Source organism: Cervus elaphus, chromosome 26 (assembly GCF_910594005.1).
Source record: "Cervus elaphus chromosome 26, mCerEla1.1, whole genome shotgun sequence".
In the NCBI taxonomy this organism is placed as follows: Eukaryota; Metazoa; Chordata; class Mammalia; order Artiodactyla; family Cervidae; genus Cervus; species Cervus elaphus.
The window spans coordinates 46,438,082-46,446,941 of NC_057840.1; the positions used below are offsets into that span (position 1 = coordinate 46,438,082).

The 8,860-nt window shown below is 44.9% G+C and overlaps 1 non-coding gene across 1 annotated transcript; it reads left to right on the forward strand.

Moving 5' to 3' along the window:
- Positions 1–7,219: 7,219 nt before the first annotated feature.
- TRNAC-GCA lies at positions 7,220–7,292 on the forward strand. The gene has a single exon. It is a non-coding gene; the product is annotated as a tRNA-Cys (tRNA).
- Positions 7,293–8,860: the final 1,568 nt, after the last annotated feature.

Genomic DNA, 8,860 nt, shown 5'->3' on the forward strand with positions numbered 1-8,860 from the left:
TGAACATGTGTACAAATATTTGCATGGAAGTGTGCTTTCGTTTTTCTAGAGTAAATACCCGGGAGTTGATGCCTGGGTCATGTGGAAGGTGTTCGTTCAAGTTTCTGAGAAACGTCCAAACTCTTTTCCAAAACAATTGTACCATCTTACAATCACAATAGGGGTGTATGAGAGCTTCAGGCCCTCTACAACGTCGTCAACACTTGCACAGTCATTCTTTAAAATGTAAGGTGTTTTTATAAGGTATGTCCCATGGCAATTTGAATTTTAGCAATATACTGGATTACTAAGCATACTAAGTATTCAATACCTGAACTCTAACAGTATTAAACGTCTCTCATGTGATTACTTCCTATAGTTTCATTGACCTTTTTTGTTGATCGATCTCATAGTCAACCACTAGTAACCTTTTGGCTCTGCTATCATAATTTGTCATTTATTTTACATAGATGCCCAAGGTATAGTTTTCTTCCAGTCTCTATTATTATTTACCCAGCATGACATCAATAGTCAATCAACTGCAAGACAACTCTTCTAGGTAAACATGAGACAAAATAAAAATTTTAGAGTTTTATATTCAAATCTATTTGAGAAATAAACGTTCCATACATATTGATTTGTCAGGGAAAAAAATGTACTTTCACTTAACAAATGTATTTTCTCATTTAAGGTCCATCTGAATACAACAAGCATGAGTTTGAAATCATGACTGGAACAACTCTTACGTTGGTGCCTCGACACACAGCTTATGGGGTTTTAGTTCCCAGACCAGGGCTCTTGGTAGTGAAAGCAAGGAGTCCTAACTCCTGGACCACCAGGGAATTCCCAATTGTTTTTAGTTCTACAGAAAAGATGCCAAAGTGCTTCCCCCCAGGTTCTAACTGTGGACCCATTGCGTGTGCGGAAACATGATAATTGCTACGCTACAGAAAGTATAAGCCACGGATAAGCCATCATCCAGAGATGAGTCTTACATTTCCAATCGTTGCATATCCTTCTGAAACATGACTTTTAATTGCTTCTCAGATTCTATTGTATAAAAACAAAGTTTATTTGATACATCTCTTTTTGAAAAACATACATGGTTTTTTGAAGATTATCCTTACGATCTAAGTATTCCCACCTCTGATCACTTTCATAAGAGAAATTCCTAGAAGCAAACTTTCAGAGTCAAATATTGCACACTGTTTAAGCTTTGATATGCATTGCAAATTGCTCTCTGGAATATCTGTACTAATTTACATGGTTACCAGCAACGTTTCGGCATGCTCTCTTTATGCATCTTACTAGTTTGATATATATATATATACATGCATGAATATATATATATCTTCTGCCTCTCCAAGCTAAACGTATTTATACCCAGCCTTGGGATGGCAAATGCACACAAGATGTGAACTCACCACCCCACTCCTGCACTAAGGGAGACATTTTTGCTGAAGCACAGAAGTTTAACTCACCTACAAAACCCCTCTCAAGACCAATCACCAGACAGCCACGCCCATAGGATAGGCGTCGGTGTTCTAGACAGAACTAGACGTTTCCCCCACACACACCGGGACGTGGTTCTTCTCTGGGACTTCTAATGCAAGCTGGCGTCCCTCCTCCTGGGGAGCATGACTTAAGCTGCCTTTGCTTTGCCTCTAAACACTTCTCCCCAACGTGTCACCTCTCATCCACCTGAAAACCTGGACTTCCCTGTGATTCCAGGCCTTCTGTCACGGCGCCCCTGTGCACCCAGCCTCCTCGGCAGGAACTTCCCGCTTCACATGTGCTTGTTTAAGTGACAAGACTCCGCTGACCTGGTTCCTGTCACTGCAGCTACCTGTGTTTACCCGTAGCAACTACCCCTCTCTCCTGGTAGAGAGACAGAGAGATAGACTCTACTATTTGCACATAAATATACATATATTACTGTATTACATGTATTATACTCATATATGTATCTACTGGTTCATTCATTCATAAGATCAGTACACATGCATTCATAAGGACTCCATTATGACGCATCCAGACGAATATTCTGATATTAGCTACTGATTATTTTTTTCCTACAGGAATTAAAAAGGAAAACTATAACTCAGACATCCTGAGAATTACAGTCCAGGTTCTCTTTGTGGTTGATGTTTCTGGTTCTGCACCATCGTCTGGTTTCCCAACCGCTATGATCCCACAGAGAAGGAAAGGACAACCCACTCGAGTATTCCTGCCTGCAGAATCCCATGGACAGAGGAGCCTGCGGGCTGCGGTCCACGCGGTGGAAAAGAGCCGGACACGACTGAGCGACTGACCACACACACACACACACACACAGGCTTCTAATGCTGAGCCCTGCCCTTTGCTGGTTCACACCAGTCGGTGGCGAGCGACTTTATTTTGCTGGCGGGAATATAATTCTAGAAAGTGTCCGATCACTGTGTGATCAACATGAATCACTCTGCAATGTGGAGTATGCATACAGGAATGTCTCTCTTAATTTTTTCACTGTGTTTCTCAGAACTCCTGTCTTTCCTGCTTTTGCAGGAAGTTTGGAAGCTTCAACGTCAGTTGCATGTGTCTCTAAATTGTCCAGGGCCCCAGGAACTTCTTTGGTCCAAGAGGCTGTGGAGAGGGTGCATGGAGAAGGGAGATACAGATTCTTCTCACACAAGGCTTAGACACCTGAAGTCAGATCTGGCGTGATCCACAAGACGCTCGGGTCGGGGAAGACCCGTCTGGGCCATGCAGTTTCTCAAGGATGAAGGCCCCATCCCTAGAGACTCTGACATTAAGATCTCACCAGCTGAGCCCAAGATCATGGCTCTGGGCTCAAGTCTCTCTGGAAACACACAGAGAAATTCTCAGGGTGAAAGCCAGCCCTGGGGAGACTGCATCAGGATGGAATGTCCACTACCGCAGGGTCAAAGCCAGCTTACATTTCCTCTCCAGATACCCTCCCCCAAGAGCTAGAACTTTTTTCTTTGAAATCCTCAAAAAGCAAAGTATTTGGCTGCACACCTTTTCACAGACAATCAAAACTACTTCCCTTCTAAGAAAATTCTGCCCTTGCAATTTACAGCTGTCTGCATCCAGGCTGCATAATGTTGTTGCAATAAAGAAGAGAAAAATACAAATTGAACTTTTGGAAAAGCCCCCCCCCCCTTGAATACAGGCAGTATTCAAACTTAATCCTTCAGATACAAATGTAACTTTTTATTTTCTATTATTTTAGCAAATTCGCTCCCCACTTGTTATTCAAAAATGTGTAAATTATGGCACATTAATGTGTATGTGCTCAATCAATCATGTCCAACTCTTTTGCGACCCCATGGACTATAGCCTTCCAGGCTCTTCTGTCCATGGCAAGAGTATAAGCGTGGGTTGTCAGTTCCTTCTCCAGGGGATCCTCCCGACCCAGGGATGGAATTGCATCTCTTGTGTCTTCTGCATTGCAGGACGATTCTTTATCCCTGCACCACCCGGGAATTAAAAGGACTACAAAGATCTCTACAGAAAACACACCTGAAGAGTTATTTCTACACATCACTGCGGTGCTCTTTTGGAAAATGTTGTTCTTGTGTTGCTGCTTTTTTAACCTCTTAGGCTCAAGGTGACGTGGAGAATAACTTCTTAGTTGAATATTGCAGTTTTCTTACTGGTTGTCGCCTAGAGCCACACACCATCAGACACCTGCTTTCCGGCTGCAGGAGCTGCGGTTACTTTTTGTGTTTTCCTCACTATGTGATCATAGTTCTCGCTGTTGCTTTCTCTTTAAACCTTTCATTCCTTCTTACATTCATTTCGGAGGTGACTGACCTACTAACATGTAAAGTAATTCCTGGTGTGGGGGCCACAGGAGCGACAGAAGAGAAGGCAGAATCTGCGTGGACGTAGAGAACAGGCTTGTGGTTGCCAAGCGGGACAGAAGTGAGTGTGGGGTGAGCAGATGAAAACTTACATATGGAACGGATTCCCAACAAGGTCCTTACTATATAGCATAAGGAACTGTATTCAGCAGCCTTGATAAACCATAATGGAAAAGAATTTGAAAAAGAATAGATGCATACGTATCACCGGATCACTTCGCCGCAGAGCAGAAATTGACACAACCTTGTAAACTAACTGAACCTCATTGAAATTTTTAAAACCGAGAAGAAGGCTCTGTTCCAGCGCCCGAGGAGGAACTCTGTGCTCCCGTGGTCATCCCCCTTCCCCGCCCTTCCTCCCCCTCCTCCCCGGGGGCAGCCGGTGTGAAAGGAAGAGCTCTCGGAACAGGAAGCCAGTGACCCGAGTCTCCCAACATAGAGTTTCCATTCTGATGCAGCCTCCTGACCCGGCTGCTGAAGACCTCGTCATCACAGCGTGCCTTGAATCACACTGTTCTCACGTGCGGCTCAGAACTCCCGACTTTATAAAACGGGCAGAAGCGTCTGCTCGGCTCTGCCCGTGTCCACGCTGACGCGCCCTGAGCATCTGAGGGGCGTAGACGTGGAAGGGGACCATGCGCAGATCTTCCGATGGACCGGACGTGGCTGGGAGTCTCAGGGTGAAAGACAGCCCTCTCCCGTAGCCTGCAGCCTCCAAGGTACTTTTGCCATCCCAGGACCCCTTGTTAGGATCCTGAAAACCCCCTGAACAGAGCTGGACTCGGATGGAGCCGGCTAAAATCCCGTAAAGAAGGCTGCCCTGCCATCTAGTGGTGGATACAAAGAAAGCCTCCTGTTCCACACTGGCGCGGGAACGTTGGTCTGTATCGTTTGAGAGGATGGTATCCAAACCTCAAGTGGAATGTTTCAGAGAACTGAACTAAGAGAGGGGGCAGGGGTCTTGATCCTAGCTCCCTCGTAGCTCAGTCATAAACAATCTGCCTGCAGTGCAGGAGACCCGGGTTCGATCCCTGGGTCAGGAAGATGCCCTGGAGGAGGGAACGGCTACCCACTCCAGTATTCTTGCCTGGAGAATTCCATGGACAGAGGAGCCCGGCGGGCTACAGGCCATAGGGTCACAAGAGTCAGACACAACTGAACAACTAAACTTCCACTACCACTTCAAACATCCCCGTGGTACTGCCGAACACTGGAACTCTCAATTAAAATTCATGAGAAATGTTTCACTAATCAAATTTATTAATGCACACATTTTGAGTGTACAGTCCAATGGGTTTTGACAAATGCAAACAGATCTACCGCTGCCACTACCACAAATAAAATTTTCTCCCACCCCCAAAATTTCCCTCATGCCTCTTTGCCAAACCACCCCTCATACCAGCCCTATCCAGAGATCCGCTTTCTTTCCTATTTTGCCAGGTCTAGAATTTTTGATAAACTGAATCATGCAGTATATGCTTTGCCTTCTGACTTCTTTCTCTCATCATCATGATTTTGAGATTTACCCAGTTTGCATGTACCAGCAGCTTGATCGCTTTCCTTGCTGAGTAGTGTTCCACTGTGTGGCTCTCCCACATTGTGTTCATTCATTCTTAACCTGGTGGATGTCTAAGCCGTGTCGGTTTGGGGCAGTTATAAATAAGTTGGTCTTAACGTGTATACAAGTCTTTGTGTGAATATAAGTTCTTCACTTCTCTTGAAACGCCTAGGAGTAAATTCAAGGGGTTATATTGTTGTGAGTATATAAAATACGAGAAGCTGCCTAATCTTGCTCCAGGTGATTAGTACCATTTTATACCCCAACCCACAATGTATGACCACACCTGTTACACCATGCATGCATGCTGAGTCACTTCAGTCCTGTCTGACTCTGCCACCCTATGGACTTATAGCCTGATGGGCTCCTCTGTCCATGGGATTCTCCAGGCAAGAATACTGGAGTGGGTTGCCATTTCCTTCTCCAGGGGAACTTCCTGACCCAGGGCCATCCATGTAAACCACAGGCGTCTCATTTTAGCTGATGGAGCAGGTGAGCTGGATGTCTTACTAGGCTTCAATAGTGTGTTGTCCTGGTTACTGATGATAAGCATCACTCCTATGAAATAAAGTTCATATTTTATTTTTCAATAAATAAAATTTGAATATGAAAACGTTTCATGTTTCAAGACAAGAAGAATTTTAACATAAAAATTCTTCTCTCCCTTTTGACCTCCTCTCTCCCTGCACCGTGCATTGCTTATCTGCACTTTGCATAGACCAGACGTCCCACCGTCAGCAGAAATACCTGCTCAGACACAAAGAGCAACATTCTCTCAGCATCAACAAGACAGCTCCTTGGAACATAGCATCCCTTCTTGATCTTGTAAGGGGTCCCATGACCCATCACAAAGGCACTTAGATCTGGAGTGTGTAAACTGACAATAATACATCATGTGATGCACAGCCCTCTGTCTCAAAAAAAAAAAAAAAAAGCATATAAACTCGTGTCTTGACTTCTAACAGGCAGAATGGTTCTCAGGGCTTGCTGAGATACTCTTCCCAGGTTACAATTCTCAAATTCGGCTTGAATAAAGTTTTCCGATTCTTTCTCAGATCAACTGATTAATTTTGGATGACATGCTACGGAAGTACAGGCCACATGGGCAGGTACAGATGTAGAGATAAAGACTCAGCAGAGATTCGAAGGGGCTCTTAAGCAGACTTCCGGAGTGTGTTCCCTGCACGCTCTGACTCTTTCTCCCTCTGTCCTGCACATTCCAGCCCCTGGGCGTCTCCACCTAGCGCTCGCGGGTGCCCTTCCTCCTGCTCTGAGGCCGTCTCCCGTTCTCCTCTCGGGGAACACAGAACTACGCCACCTGCTGTCCAAGGTCTGAAAGCAGTTCTTTCATCGTTGTGCCCAGCTGTCTAGTTTTTGAGAGTGGAAGGCAAACCTATTCCCAGATAATCCATCAAGAGATATAAGTAAAACTTCCCAGTGAGTCCTCGGTGTTCAGTGGAAACCATGGCCTATTACCGCCCTGCGGCTGCTGTGACAAGTCGCCACAACGTGTGGTTTCAAGTGACGGGAAGCGCTCCTCTCACAGTTCCGGGAGCCGAGGAATTGGTAGGGCTACTTTCGCCAGCGGCCCCAGGAGAAAATCCTTTCCTTTCCCTCCCAGCTTCGGGGGTGCCAGCACTTCCCGGACTTGGACCTGCATCCCATGGGAAAGCCTTGAAAGCCAAATTCCGGTCTAATCCTCTGATTTAAAACTGTGGAAATTGGAGCCCCCTTCCCCCTCCTCCAAAAAAAAAAAAAAAAATGAAGGAGGCTGACTGCTGAAAAATTGATGCTTTCTAACTGTGGTGCTGGGGGCTTCCTGGTGGCTCAGAGGTTAAAGCGTCTGCCTGCAATGCAGGAGACCCGGGTTCGATCCCTGAGTCAGGAAGATCCCCTGGAGAAGGAAATGGCAACCCACTCCAGTATTCTTGCCTGGAGAATCCCATGGAGGGAGGAGCCTGGTGGGCTATAGTTCATGGAGTCGCAAAGAGTCGGACACGACTGAGCGACTTCACTCACTTACTCAACTGTGGTGCTAGAGAAGACTCTTAAGAGTTCCTTGGCAGCAAGGAGATCAAACCACTCAATCATAAAGGAAATCAACCCTGAATATTCATTGGAAGGACTGATGCTGAAGCTGAAGCTCCAATACTTTGGCCTCCTGATGCGAAGAACTGACTCATTGGAAAAGAGCCTGATGCTGGGAAAGATGGAAGGCAGGAGGAGAAGGGGATGACAGAGGATGAGATGGCTGGATGGCTTCACCGACACAATGGTCATGAGTTTGAGAAAACCCTAGGAGGTAGTGAAGGACAGGGAGGCCTGGCGTGCTGCAGTCCATGAGGTCACAAAGAGTCAAACACAACTCAGCAACTGAACAAAAATGAAAACTGAATGAGACGTCTCCACTCAGGAAGCTGATGACATATATAGATCCCCAGATTCTGAGGTAGACTACCAGCAGGGAATTTGAATTTTCCAAAATCCAAGATGGTTCTGATGCAGGCAACCCGTGGACCACACTGAGAAAGGGCATTCCAAGGGCCCTCACCTGAGTCGTAAAATACATACGAACATCCACAAGCCAAAAGCAAGACGCAGTGTCAGAGTGGACAGTGGACTAACCCTGGAATCTCAGCTCCAGTTCGAGTTTCTGCTACATTTGTTAGACTCAAACAGCCAGGACCCTTGCAACATTGTCACCAGGTGTTTTTGTAAGATGGATCCTCTTCTTCTCTAAAGCGTGATCTCTAGCAAGCTAATCATAATGGAAAGTCACTGATAACATCGAGGTTCTCTGAACCTGTGAATTCACCAGGGAATAAGGAAGCCCTAGAATCAAAGTTCTCTTGGACTCTCCTAATGTAAATTTCCATTTTTAGGCTAAAAGTTTTCCCTAAAGATGAACATGGTCATACCTTCCCTACTGATGAAATTCTAAAATTGGCCCCAAACATGCCTTGCTCAAAATTTTACAGCAAACCCTTTCGTATTTTTTTTCTAATGGCTTTAAAAAGAGGACATAAATGAAATGCACAATATACTTAATTTAGTAACTTGAAGCTTGAAACCATTTCAATCTCCCATGGATCAACTGGAAATAGGGGGAAAAAATTTAAGTGGTCTTTAATGATATTTTAAAAGGCTAGAGAATAATAACTACATGAAAGTTTGCATGACTGACATTTTTAGCTAAAGATCAGCTGGAAAATGATTTTTGCCTGTGTTCTCAGGGAAAAGCTACCAGTCAATTCAATCAATTCAAATGAATTCAAAAGTCAAACTGGTTAGAAGAAAACCCATAGTGACTCATAACGTTTCCACTTGAACAGGCAAAATATTACAAAGACACAAAGACATTTATGTTATAGGACTTCCTATGCAATGCCATAAGAGCTCTTTCTTTTATCCATTGAAGGAAATGAAAAATATGTGAAAAATTGAGCTTGGACCCTTG